Genomic DNA, 14,753 nt, shown 5'->3' on the forward strand with positions numbered 1-14,753 from the left:
CCGTGGACTGTAGCCCACCAGGCTCCTCCGTCCACGGGATTTTCCAGGCAAGAATACTGGAATGGGTTGCCATTTCTTTCTCCAGGAGATCTTCCCCACTCAGGGATCGAACCTAGGTCTCCCACATTGTAGACAGACACTTTACCCTCTGAGCCACCAGGGAAGTCTCTAAATTCCTAAGAAGATAGGATTTATATCTGCCATTCATATCTGCCATTCACTACCTATTTTTATGTCATATATCTTTTGCACTTCAGTACCTCCATTACTGGGTTTCCCTGGTGGCTCAGCCACAAAGAACCCGCCTGCCAGTGCAGGAGATACGGGTTGGATCCCTGGGTTGGGAAGATCCCCTAGAAAAGGAAATGGCAACCCACTCCAGTATTCCTGCCTAGGAAATTCCATGGACAGATAAGCCTGGTGACCTACAATCCATGAGTCACAAAAGAGTTGGACGTGACTCAGCAACTAAACAACTTCCCAATTACTGTGTTAAATATTTTCAAGTAAACTGTTTTATTCTTTTGTTATTTCTTCCAGTATTCTTTCCTCCCTCCTTCTCTCCTCTCCTTTAGGAATTTCCATCATGTGTATGTTGAAGAGCTTGTTGATATCTCACAGGTCTTTGAGCCTGTATTCATTATTCTTTTTCTTTTCTACTTCACCGACTGGATTGTCTCAATTAATCTATGTCCAGATTCATGAATTCTTTCTTCTGCCTGCTCAAGTCTGATGTTGAGTCCCTCTAGTGAATTTTTCATTGCAGTTATTGTACTTTCCAAAACTGGAATTTTGATCTGGTTCTTTTTAAGAAATAATAATAATTTCTGTTTCCATCCTGATATAGTAAAGAGACATCACTCTCATGCTTTATTTCTTTAGACATGATTTCCTAATGTTCTTGGAACATATTTTGCATAACTGATTTAAAGAATTTATCTAGAAAGTGCAACGTCTGTGCTTACTCAGGGACAGTTTCTGTTTCTTTTTCCTTATATGGGCCATGACTTCTTCTTTGTGTGTGTCATCAATTTTTTGTTCAAAACTGGACATGGACATTTAAAATAATACAGTGTGGCACTGTGGACACCACATTCCCCCATTCCCGGGGTTTGTTGCTGTGACCATCTGTTGTTGTTATTTGTTTAGTGACTTCTGAATTAATTCTGTAAAGTCTGTATTCTTTGTCATGTGTGGCTCTAAACTCTGCTTGTTTAGCTTCATAATCAGCTAACAATTAGATACCCATTTCCTTAAGTGCCTAAAACCAGTCCCAGTGTTTTCTAAGGAGTTATTTGCAGACCATTACCTTTTTAGACTACCATGGAACTAGGGTGGGGATATTGGGAAAAGGTCAAGTTAAAACCCCACAAAACTTGCTGTTCTTACCAAGATTCAGCCACTTTCTTTGAGTAAGCATTTTTCTGAGTTGTTGCAAGCTTTTTGCTGATTTATAGAGTGCTAAAAACATTTATCCTGAGAATTTTTGCTAGTTTTCTTTTATAGAGGCAGAATTTTCAGAGGTCTTTATTTCTACCATATAACTCTTTTAATGTCAGTAGAATCTGTGGCGGAGAAGGCAATGGCACCCCACTCCAGTACTCCTGCCTGGAAAATCCCATGGACGGACAAGCCTGGAAGGCTGCAATCCATGGGGTCGCTGAGGATCGGACACGACTGAGTGCCTTCACTTTCACTTTTCACTTTCATGCATTGGAGAAGGAAATGGCAACCCACTCCAGTGTCCTGATATAAGTAATCTGTGTTTTCTTTCTTTTTTCTTGGTTACTCCATCTACTAGGTTATTAATTTATTAATTTTTTCAAAGAACCAGCTTTTGGCTTTAATTTTCTCTACTTGCTGTTTTTTTCATTGATTTCTTCTCATAGCTATTATTTCCTTCTATTTACTTTTGGTTTAGTTTGCTCTTCTTTTTCAAGTTTATGAAGTTGGAACATCAGATCATTATTGTTTAACTTTCTTTTCTAATATAAATGTTTATAAATCTCCCTCTATGCATTGTTTTAGTTCTATTCCACAAGTTTTGATATGTGTATTTTCATTGTTACTTCATTCAAAATATTTTCTAATTTCCTTTGTAATTTCTCCTTTGTTATTGTAATTTCTTTGTAATTACTTATAAGGATATGGCTTCATTTCCGAATATCTAGTGCTTTCCTGGATATCCTGTCATTAATTTCTAATTTAATCCCATTTTAGTCCGCTCTATTAAGATGTTTGTCTTTTGAAATATGTTGAGACTGACACGATGTTAATTTCGTCTATGTGATGATGAACTTGTCTATTTCTTACTTTGTATTTTCCCCTCCCCCCGTGTATTCTGAAACTTTGTTATTAGGTACTGTTATGCATTGAGTTGTGTCCTTACAAAATATATGTTGAAGTCCTAACCCTTGGTGTCTATACATATGACCTTATTTGGAAATAGGGTTTTGCAGCTGTAATCAATTAAGATGGGGTCATTAGGGTGGCCCTAATTTGGCATGATGTAGGAAAATGCCATGTGAAGACAAACTCAGATGACACTGAGGACAGAGACAACTGCTGTAGCCGAAAGCCAAGGGACACCAAAGATCGCTGGAAAATCATCATAAGCTGGGAGGAGGCAAGGAGGGAGCCTCTCTTACAGATGCCGGAGGAAGCATGGTCCTCTGATTCCTTGATTTCAGACGTTCAGCGTCCAGAACTGTGAGTGACTACATTTTTGTCCTAAGTCTCCTAGTTTGTGGTACGTTGTAATGGCAACCCTAGGAAATTAATACGAGTACATACACATTAAGGTTTTTATATGTTTCGTGGTATTTAACCCCTTGAAAGTCCACATTTATGTCTCATAATAATCTTTCTCTTAAAATCTACTTTATTGGGACTTCTCTGCTGGGGATGTGGGTTCAATTCCTGGTCGGGAAATTTAGATCCCACATACGGTAGAGCAACGAAGCCCAGGCACCACAACTCCAGTCCACACACCACCGCTGGAGCGTGTGTGCACCACAACAGAAGATCTGCGTGATGCAACCAAGATCTCACATGCCACAACTAAGACCCAGTGCAACCAAATAAATAAATAGATGATACATCATTTAAAAAACAAAAAAAAAATCCACTTTGTCCAATGTCAGCATAGGCAAATAGTTTTCTTATCTTCCTACCTGCGTGGTACAGATTTCTAACCTGTTAATTTCTGTTTCTCTCTGTCTTTATATTCAAAGTATGTCCTGTAGATTGAACATAGTTGGGTCTTCTTTTTACATCGAGTCTGACAATCTCAGCCTTTTAATTAGAGTGTTTAGTCCATTTGAATTTAACGTGTTTATTGACTGAAATGTACCAAAATGTTACTTGTATTTGGTTGTGTCTTTGGGTTTTCTCTGTTTTTCCTCTTTTCTAGTCTTCTTTTGGACTAATCAAAGATGCTGTACATTTCTTTTTCGTTTCTCTTTTGGCCTTTTGCTTATACTTTTTTTTTTTACTTTTTATTTTATATTCAAGTATAACTGGTTGACAGTGTTGTGTTACTTTCAGTGTACACCAAAGTGATTCACTTATACATGTATCTATCATTTTTCAAGTTATTTTCCCATTTAGGTTGTTGCATACCATTGACCAGACATAACATAGCACATTCCCTGTGCTATATACTGTAGGTCCTTCTTGGTTATCCATTTTAAATATAACAGTGTGTACATGTCAATCCCAGACTCCCTACCTATCCCTTCTTTTTATTATATTTCTCATGGTTATTCTAAGGATTTTAATATGCAGCCTTAATTTATCACAGTCTGTTTATAGTGAATATATTAAAATGAATAAATATATAAAATGTGACAGTCTTAGTACATTAAACTTTTATTTACCACTTCTTATGCTCTTGTTGTCGTGTAAGAGCCTGACGTGACTTATCGACCGAGTACACATGCACTTTACATATACATACCTAATACCTGCACAGTACTGTGAAAGTCATTAAACAAGGAAGTCATTAGACTAGGGTGACTCCCATGCTTTGGCAGCCAACGTAAGGAAGCCGCAACCTAAGCCAGAGTCAATTTCTGTAAATACCTCAAGGTTAAGAAATCAACACTTGAAAGCAACCAATCACAAACTCCACTAACTAGACTTTCCCGAATAATGCAACTGCCCAAACTAAAACCAGTTAAGCGACCCCCTTGCTTTGCTCCTGTGTCTGCCCTGTGGGAGCCTTTCCCTTCGTCCCTGCTGGTAGAGCGAGTGCCCTCTGACCACTTTCAGTTTGGCACTGCCTGATTTAAATTGTTTTCTCCAACGAACTCTTCACAAGTTTAATGTTCCTCAGTTAATCTTTTAACAGTATTATATTATTACATTTACTTTAAGCAATCACCTCTCAAAGGAAAATACAGTTATACGTAAAAGATAGATCTATTCTCCACAAATTCACTATTGCCATACTCTTCCTCCTTCCGATGGCAAGTTTACTTCTGCATATCCTGTAGTGCAGAACTGCTGGCAATTCTTTCATCTTTTATTGATCTGAAAGTGTCTTTTTTTCATCTTCATTTTTAATGGGTCGTTTCACAGAATATGTAATTGTTGGTTGACTTTCCTTTCAACGCTTTAAAGATGTCATCCTGTTCTCTTCGGCCTCTGTTGTTTCTGATGAGACATCAACGTTCATTTGTACTGGGGCTCCCATCCTGTTCTTGTTCAGTTGCTGACTTATGTCTGACTCTTTGTGACCCAATGGACTGCAGCACACCAGGCTTCCCTGTCCTTCACTATCTCCCGGAGTTTGCTTAGGCTCATGTCCATTGAGTCAGTGATGCCATCCAACCAACTCATTCTCTGTCACCCCCTTCTCCTCCCGCCTTAAGGTCTTTTCCAATGAGTCTGCTCTTTGCATCAGGTGGCCAAAGTATTGGAGTTTCAGCTTCAGCATCAGTCCTTCCAATGAACATCCATGACCGATCTCCTTTAGGATGGACTGGTTGGATCTCCTTGCAGTCCAAGGGACTCTCAAGAGTCTTCTCCAACACCACAGTTCACAAGCATCAATTCTTCGGCACTCAGCTTTCTTTATAGTCCAACTCTCACATCCATACATGACTACTGGAAAAACCATGGCTTTGACTAGACAGGCTTTTGTCATCAAAATGAAGTCTCTGCTTTTCAATATGCTCTCTAGGTTTGACATAGCTTTTCTTCCAAGGAGCAAGCGTCTTTCAATTTCATGGCTGCAGTCACTGTCCCCAGTGGTTTTGGAGCCCAAGAAAATTAAACTTGTCACTGTTTTCATTTTCTCCTCATCTGTTTGCCATGAAGTGATGAGACTGGATGCCATGATCTTATTTTTTTGAGTGTTGAATTTTAAGCCAACTTTTTCACTCTCCTCTTTCACTTTCATCAAGAGGCTTTTTAGTTCCTCTTCACTTTCTGCCATAAGGGTGGAGTCATCTGCATATCTGAGGTTATTGATATTTCTCCCAGCAATCTTGATTCCAGCTTGTGCTTCTTCCAGCCCAGCGTTTCTCATGATGTACTCTGCATAGAAGTTAAATAAGGAGGATGACAATATACAGCCTTGATGTACTCCTTTCCCAATTTGGAACCAGTCTGTTGTTCCATGTCCAGTTCTAACTGTTGCTTTTTGACCTGCATACAGGTTGCTCAGGAGGCAGATAAGGTGGTCTGGTATTCCAACCTCTTTAAGAATTTTCCACAGTTTGTTGAATGTTTTTTACTTCCTCTGGTGAGTTTTGAGATTATCTCTTTGTGATTTTCAGCGTTTTAACTATGATGTGCCTAAGTGTCTTTTTTTAAAAATATCTTGCTTGGGGTTTGCTATTTATAGCTTCTGGTGAATGATGTCAGATTCGTCATCTCTGAAGTAGAGAATTTAGCTTTGGGACCAGAGACACAGCTTCAGGCACTCAGAACTTCGGAAAAAGTTTTATTACAGTGAAAAAGAGAGAAAGCTTCTGCCATAGAATTCAGAAGGGGCAGAGAGTGCCCCACTCACTAGTCTTATCAAGACCTTATATACTTTTTTCAGTTGGTTACTAACAAAAGAAAGGTCTTGCCAGACCTACTCCCACAACATACATTTTAAGATAATAGGATTAGTTAGAAGGTTCTTGTTAAGAAGGAGAAATATGTCCTTGAGCAAGATAAAATTGTTGTTTTATAATCATTAGTACAGAATTTAAGGAAAAACATGCCCTTGCACAAGATGAATTGTTTTGTTGTATAATCATTAGCTCTGGGCTTAAAGAAAGTTAGTCTTAGAAGAAATAGATTGTTGCAACTAATAACTCAGAGCTTAAAAAAAAAAGTCTTATGTAACTAAGACAAGGAATGTAGAAAAAAAGTTTATCCCTTTTCTCCTCGAGGGCCCAAGATCACTTTCTCCTCCTCCAGGGCCCTGGGCTCCTTATCAACCTATGTAAGCATTGACTCTCTCATTAGGCTTCTTGGATTTGTAACTTGTTTTTTTTTTTCCAAATTTGGGCAATTTTTTCAGTTTCTGTTTCTTCCAGTTTTTGGCCTCATTTCCTCTCTCCAGTTAAATACATGTTAGCTTGCTTGATATTGTCCCATAGGTTACTGAGGCTTTGTTACTCTTTGTAAGTCTCATTTTTTCCTCTTCTTTACCTAGTATTGTTTCTATTGACCTGATTTCAGGGTTTACTGATCCTTTCCTCTGAAGTCTTTGACTTGCTGTCCCAGGTGGTGTGGGTGGTAACAAATTTGCTTGCCAGTGCAGGAGACACATGGGATGTGGGTTCAATCCCCTGCAGTAGGAAATGGCACCCCACTCCAGTACTCTTGCCTGGAAAACTCCATGGACAGAGGAGCCTGGTGGGCTACAGTCAATGGGGCTGCAAAGAGTCAGACACCACTGCGTGACTAAGAGGAGGTGGGTGGGAGCCAGAGGTGGACATTTCTTATGTCTTTTTCAATAACAGATTCTTTCAGAACATTTCGTTTCTGATGTTTTTGATGCTGTTTTCTACGGGGGCCGTAAGCTTAGTCCTAGTCCACCACTTCGGTAATCCAGCACCACCCTGTCTCCTGTTTTTTTCCCACTCTATCTTCTAATCCTAAAAATGGATTAGGATCAAGAGAATAAGGAGACAAGCCACAGGATGTGAGAAAATACATGTACCTGATGAAAGACTATTTTTCAAAGTATACAAAGAACTCATAAAACTCAACAATAAGAAAACAAACAACCCAAATTAAAAAATGGACCAAAGACCTGAACAAGAACTTTATCAAAGAAGACATATAGATGGCAAATAAGTATATGAAAAGATGCTCCACGTGATCTGTCATCAAGGAAATGCAAATTAAAGCAACGAGATACTGGTTTACATCGATCAGAAAGGCCAAAATCTAAAACTTTGACAACACCCTCCAGGAACTCTCAGTCATTGTTGATGGGAATACAAAAATGGAACAGCTATTTTAGAAATCAGTTTGACAGTTTCTTACAGAAGTGACGTACTCAATACACAATTCAGCAATCATGCTCATTGGTATTTACCCAAAGGGGTTGAAAATCGGTGTCCACACAAAAACCTGGACGCAGATATTTATGGCAACTTTATTCATAATTGCCACAACTTGGAAACGGTCAAGACGTCCTTCAGTAGGTAAACGGGTAAATAAATGTTGGTGCATCCAGACTATGGAATAGTATTCAGTACAAAAAAGAAATGAGCTGTCAGTCAAGGCATGGAGGAAATGTAAACATACATTATTAAATGCAAGAAGTTAATCTGAAAATGCTAAATACTGTATGATTCCAACTGTATGACATTCTGAAAGTGAAAGTCACTCAGTCATATCTGACTCTTTGAGACCCTATGGACTACACAGTCCATGGAATTCTCTAGGCCAGAATACTGGAATTGTTAGCCATTCCCTTCTCCATGGGATCTTCCCAAGCCAGGGACCGAACTCAGGTCTCCCACATTGCAGGCGGATTCTTTACCAGCTGAGCCACCAGAGAAGTCCAAGAATACTGGAATGGGTAGCCTATCCATTCTTCAACAGATCTTCCTGCCCCAGGAATCGAACCAGGGTCTCCTGCATTGCAGGCAGATTCTTTACCAGCTGAGCTACCAAGGACATTCTGGATATGTCCCTGGTATGACATTCTGGATCAGGCAAACTATATGGAGACAGTAACAAGATGAGTGGTTTCCAGAAGATTTTTAAGGCAGTGAAATGGAAACCGTTCACCTCATATTGGGACTTAAACCCATGTGCCGGGACTCAAACCCAGCCAAAACCCAGCTTGGGACTCTTACGCATGTGGCTGGGACTTGAACCTGGCCAAAAGCCATAGTTTTCCAGTTGAGATCATACACCTGGTTTGAAGACCTAATGAAACTCAGGTTCTTCTTCCGTTTTGCTTGTGCAGGGTACCCAGTGCCGCGTGGAGCATTCTCTAGTTGCGCTGAGCAGGCTACTCTTTGATGCCGTGTGCAGGCTTCTGTGGCAGTGGACTTTCTTGGTGGTGGAGCACAGGCTCTGGGCTTCAGCAGTGGCCGCTCACAGTAGTGGCGGTCTGTGAGCTGGGCTTCAGTAGCTGTGGCTCCTGAGCGTGAGTTGCTCTGTGGCATGTAGAATCATCCCAGACCGGGGACTGGACTCATGTCCTCTGCATTGGCAGGCAGATTCCTGTCCACCGTACCACATGGGTAGTCCAAAGCTCAGGTTCTTGATGTCTCATCACAGAAAGAATCCAGTGAGAGACAAAGTGATCGGCAAGAAGTGGATGTATTTAGCAAGGAACACACTCCAAACAATGTGGGCCATGTCAGAAGATCAGAGTGGCCTCGAAATGTGGTGTGGTTAGTTCTTATGGGCTGGGTAATTTCATAGGCTAATGAGTGGAAAAATTATTCCAACTATTTTGGGGAAAGGGCAGAGATTACCCAGAGAGGACAATGGCACCCTACTCCAGTACTCTTGCCTGGAAAATCCCATGGATGGAGGAGCCTAGTAGGCTGCGGTCCATGGGGTCACTAAGAGTCGGACACGACTAAGCGACTTCACTTTCACTTTCATGCATTGGAGAAGGAAATGGCAACCCACTCCAGCGTTCTTGCCTGGAGAATCCCAGGGACGGGGGAGCCTGGTGGGCTGCCATCTATGGGGTCGCACAGAGTCGGACACGACTGAAGTGACTTAGCCTTAGCAGCAACAGAGATTACCAGGAATTGGGGCCCCACGCGCTTTTTTGATCTTTGATAGTCGGCCTTGGAGCTGTCACAGTACCTGTGGGTGTGTCCCGTAGCTCGCTGCTGTGTTACAGTGAGCATATACTGAAGATCCAGGGCTAGTCAAGTGGGCTTGTCTGCCATCTTGGACCCATTTGATTCTAATCAGTTTATGTTGTGTCCTAAGGCTATCTCATTCTTTCAAATGTTATGTCCTACCCTCTTCTCTCCTATTTCAAAACTAGTCTGTGATACCATTAATGGTCTATTTTGATAAATTGATTAGGAGTCAAAATGGTGCTGGATTAAGCAAATGCTAGAGGAGTACGTCAAGGCTGTATATTGTCACCCTGCCTTATTTAATTCATATGCAGAGTACATCACGCGAAATGCTGGGTTAGATGAAGAACAAGCTGGAATCAAGATTGCTGGGAGAAATATCAATAACCTCAGATATGCAGATGACACCACCCTTATTGCAGAAAGTGAAGAAGAACTAAAGAGCCTCTTGATGAAAGTGAAAGAGGAGACTGAAAATGCTGGCTTAAAACTCAACATTCAAAATACTAAGATCATGGCATCTGGTCCCATCACTTCATGGCAAATAGATGGGGAAACAATGGAAACAGTGACAGATTTTATTTTCCTGGGCTCTAAAATGACTGCAGATGATGACTACAGACATAAAATTAAAAGACACTTGCTTCTTGGAAGAAAAGTGATGACCAGCCTAGACAGCTTATTAAAAAGCAGAGACATTACTTTGCCAACAAAGGTCCATGTAGTCAAAGCTACGGTTTTTCCAGTAGTCATGTATGGATGTGAGAGTTGGACCATAAAGAAAGCTGAGTGCCAAAGAATTGATGCTTTTGAACTATGGTGTTGGAAAAGACTCTTGAGGGTCCCTTGGACTGCAAGGAGATCAAATCAGTCAATCCTAAAGGAAATCATACCTGAATATTCATTGGAAGGACTGATGTTGAAACTGAAACTCCAGTACTTTGACCACCTGATGCAAAGAACTGACTCCTTGGAAAAGACCCTGATGCTGGGAAAGATTGAAGGCAGGAGAGAAGGGGACAACAGAGGATGAGATGGTTGGATGGCATCACAGAGTCGATGGACATGAGTTTGAGCAATGCTGGGAATTGGTGATAGACAGGGGAGCCTGGCATGTTGCAGGCCATGGGGTCGCAAAGAGTCGGACACGACTGAGTGACTGAACTGAACTGAACTGAGAGGGAAAGCCAACTAAAGGAATTGTAACAGGCTTAGGGGAACTTTCAGTAGAGTGTGCATTGATTATCTAAAACTAGACAGCTTGTATATTCCTAGCACATAAGCGCATTCTCTTAATTGGACTCTCAGGAAGTAATGGTTCTAAGAATTCAAAACCTCAAATAATTGCTTAACAACAAACAAACACGATGGCCATTTTGGAGGCCAGGGGTTTATCATCCTCAGTAGTCTGCCTGAGACTACTTTTATAAATTAGTTGTATTTCACGAGCTGCAACAAGAGAACCCACCTTAATGCGAAGCCTGTGCACCGCATCTAGAGTAGCCCCCACCTTCCGCAGCTAGGGCAATCCTGCGTACAGCAACTCAGCCAGAAATAAATTAATTTTTAAAAAGAAAGAAAATGTAATCTAGGGCTGATCTTTTTGGTTTTAAGAAAATTGCTTTAACCAGGACTTATGCCTGAGTGGAGGCCGGTTCACAGCTACAGAAAGGTAAGCTGGAGATCCTGAGCAGAGCGGAGTTTTCCTGAAAAACAGTTTCAGATAAAGGGGAAATCGAGTGCCTGGTGTTCTGTGTCCTAGTGCTGTGAGTCTTTAACCCTAGCTGTGCACCAGAATGACCTTGGAGCTTTGAACAACACAGAAGTCCAGTCTCCCAGGGGATTCTAATGTATCCCCAAAGATGGGGACCACTGCCCAGAGCATGAGGACGTTTCAGGTAGAAAAACCCAAAGCAGTTTCTACCGATCACTGGCCACAGCCACAGCTATTAGTTAGCCGCACATACTGGACCTGACTGTGAATGATGGAAAATCCTGGTGAACATGGAGGAAAAATGCACTCACAGGCAGTGAAACCTGCTGCACCAGATTGTGGGAACTTAGCCAATGAGTCTTGGAGGACCCCTGCCCACAGGAATACCTGAGCCCTTGCATCCAGGGCGCCGTGGGCATTTGCCGTGACTTGGATTTATGGAGGCTGATTAGCCATCCTAGCTCACCCAGGCTAGCCAGGTCACAGGGCTCTTGTTGCTAACACTGGAGAGGTCCCAGGCAAACGGTTGAGTTGGTCACCCCAGTGGTTTGGCCTCTTCTCTGTAGGATCCAAGAGGGAAGGGGTTGACTTGGCCAATGGAGTCAGGCCTGAGGCCGAGAGGGGGACATTTACTGGTGGCTTCCTCTCTAGCTGGGCTGTAAGAGGCAGCGTCCTCTCCTCCTACCTCTGTTCCAGTCTCCCTGAGACATTCCTGTATATGTTCTGGATTCCAGCCCGGGCCGTCAGAGCCTGGGAGCCTCTGGGGCCTGGAAGAAAATGGAATTTCCCCCAAACTCTAAAGATCTGCTCTGTTGACCTCTGTAGGACCATGACTTTCCTCCAGAGTCAGGACGTGGGGCTTTGAGACTCACTGCCTTTTGCCTGGAGCCTTTGTTCTTGAAAGTCAGGTGGATCGCCTCTGGGGGAGAAATGAGACAGGCTGGGACCTGGCAACCCTTTGCTGCAGTGCTTGTACCTGGGAAAAATCCCCTTCTTGAGCAACAGAATGCAAAGAAACTTTAAGAATAACAGAAAACAAAGAAACTCTGTAAGAGTTTCCCTGGTAACTCAGATGGTGAATAATCTGCCTGCAATGCAGGAGACCAGGGTTCGATCCCTGGGTTGGAAAGATCCCCTGGAGAAGGGAACCGCAACCCACTCCGGCGTTCTTTCCAGGAGAATTCCACTGGCTACAGTCCACAGAGTCACAAAGATTCGGACATGACTGAGTGACTAACGCTTTCACTTTCATAAGGGACTAAAAATAACGGTGTGCGTGTGCAGTTGGAGGAAATTATGGACTACAAAATACAAAAAGGCCAAAGACACAACTCCACTTCTGAAGAGCTGGGAGCAGAAGCACGGTGCCCGGAGTAAAAGCAGGGTACTGCTCTTGCCCTCTGCACACAACATGACCAGTCACCCCTTCAGCCTGGACACATCCCTGCCCTCTCCCCATGCACGGAACCACCTCACCCCTGCTTGGGGAGTGAGCAAGGGAACCTGTGACTTGTTCTCACTCTCTCCTGCTGCATCAGGAGCCCCCGTGAAGCCTTGCCTGAAAAGAAATCAGTTGTATTTCTATGCATTTTACTTCCAAGGGTATTCATTGTGTCCTTGGAAACCATCTTAACATCTAGTTAGCCATTCATTGTGGACTTAGAAATAAAACGTCTATAGAGGACTGCTTAATTAAGTAAATTAATACATCCAAGTGATGTGATAGTTTACAGATCTTCATAAAGATGTAAAATATTTAAGGACATGGGAGAATAAGATTAATACTTTCAAAATAACATTTTTTGTTTGTTTTTGAGATGATTGTGTTTTATTATCGCTTTAATTCCTTTAGGAAAACAGTTTACTAAAATGTTTTATTAAAATTATAAAACATTTGGTGAAAACATATTTTTAACCTTGTTTCCCCATCTTTTTTTTTTTTTTTTTCTGTTGAGGAACATCAAAGACACACCATTATTTTGTTTCTGTTATATTTTCTTATATTCTTTTTTGTGTTCTATCCATTGTTCTAGAAGTTTTTAGCCATTATATAGCTACATCATTTGGGAATATTGGTTAAACAGCTATTTGTACATAGTGATTTTATATTTCTAGATACTAATGTTTCCCTTTTTTTTGCAATACAGTTGATTTACAATGTGTTAATTTCTACTGTAAGCAGTGACTCAGTTATACATATATACATATATATACATATATATATGTATGTATGTATATATATATATATATATATATATACACAGACAGAGGATGAGATGGCTGGATGGTATCACTGACTCGATGGACGTGAGTCTGAGTGAACTCCGGGAGTTGGTGATGGACAGGGAGGCCTGGCGTGCTGCGATTCATGGAGTCGAAAAGAGTCGGACACGACTGAGCGACTGATCTGATCTGATCTGATATATAGAGAGTCCCTTGGACTGCAAGAAGATCCAACCAGTCCATCCTAAAGGAGATCAGTCCTGAGTGTTCATTGGAGGGACTGATGTTGAAGCTGAAACTCCAGTACTTTGGCCACCTGATGAGAAGAGCTGACTCATTTGAAAAGACCCTGATGCTGGGAAAGATTGAAGGCAGGAGGAGAAGGGGATGAGAAAGAATGAGATGGCTGGATGGCATCACTGACTCAATGGACATGAGTTTGGGTAAACTCTGGGAGTTGGTGATGGACAAGGAGGCCGGGCATGCTGCGGTTCATGGGGTCACAAAGAGTCGGACATGACTGAGTGACTAAACTGAACTGAATATACACACACACACACACATACATATACATTCCTTTTTAATATTCTTTTCCATTGTGGTTTATCAGTTATTGAATATAGTTCCCTGTGCTATATATAACAACAGTAGGACCTTGTTGTTCATCCTTCCTATACGTAATAGCTTACACCATGATAACATTTTTAAGACAAAGCAGCTTGCAAAAAGTATATACAGTTTGATGCTGCTGCTGCTGCTAAGACACTTCAGTCGTGTCCGACTCTGTGTGACCCCATAGACGGCAGCCCACCAGGCTCCCCCGTCCCTGGGATTCTCCAGGCAAGAACACTGGAGTGCGTTGCCATTTCCTTCTCCAATGCATGAAAGTAAAAAGTGAAAGTGAAGTCGCTCAGTCGTGTCCGACTCTTCTCGAACCCATGGACTGCAGCCTACCAGGCTCCTCTGTCCATGGGATTTTCCAGGCAAGAGTACTGGAGTGGGGTGCCATTGCCTTCTCCGCAATTTGATGCTAGTTTTATTTAAGTGTATTTGTGTGTAGAAAGAGGTTACACATCAAAATGTTGAGTTATTTGTGGGTAAGTGTATTATGGGCATTTTTTTCCTTATCATTTATGTGTTTCTATATTATTACAAACAACACATATATTGTTTTTAAGTAGAAAAAGGTATAGTTTTAAAAATGAGTTGAGTCATATGAACAAAAAGGAGTTAATGTTAAAAATAGGATAGATTGTTCATGATATTAAGCAAAATTTTATTATATTAAAGTGGAATCATAATAATCTTCTCGTAATGTGCCCGCCACCCTGTAAAAAGTAAGTAGTAAGTGGACATTTTCTATAGTTGACCCTTCTTCTATAGGAAGTGGCCAGCATGACTCTTAAATACCAGAAGCTTTGTATCCATTTTTTTAGGGAATCCTTATAGCTTTGAGTCTGTGTTCTCCCTATTTCTTCAGATGACAAAGGGAGGCTTGGAGCAGTTAAGTGACGTGTCCACGTTCC

The sequence above is a fragment of the Bos taurus genome, chromosome 19 (assembly GCF_002263795.3).
Source record: "Bos taurus isolate L1 Dominette 01449 registration number 42190680 breed Hereford chromosome 19, ARS-UCD2.0, whole genome shotgun sequence".
NCBI classification, from domain to species: Eukaryota; Metazoa; Chordata; class Mammalia; order Artiodactyla; family Bovidae; genus Bos; species Bos taurus.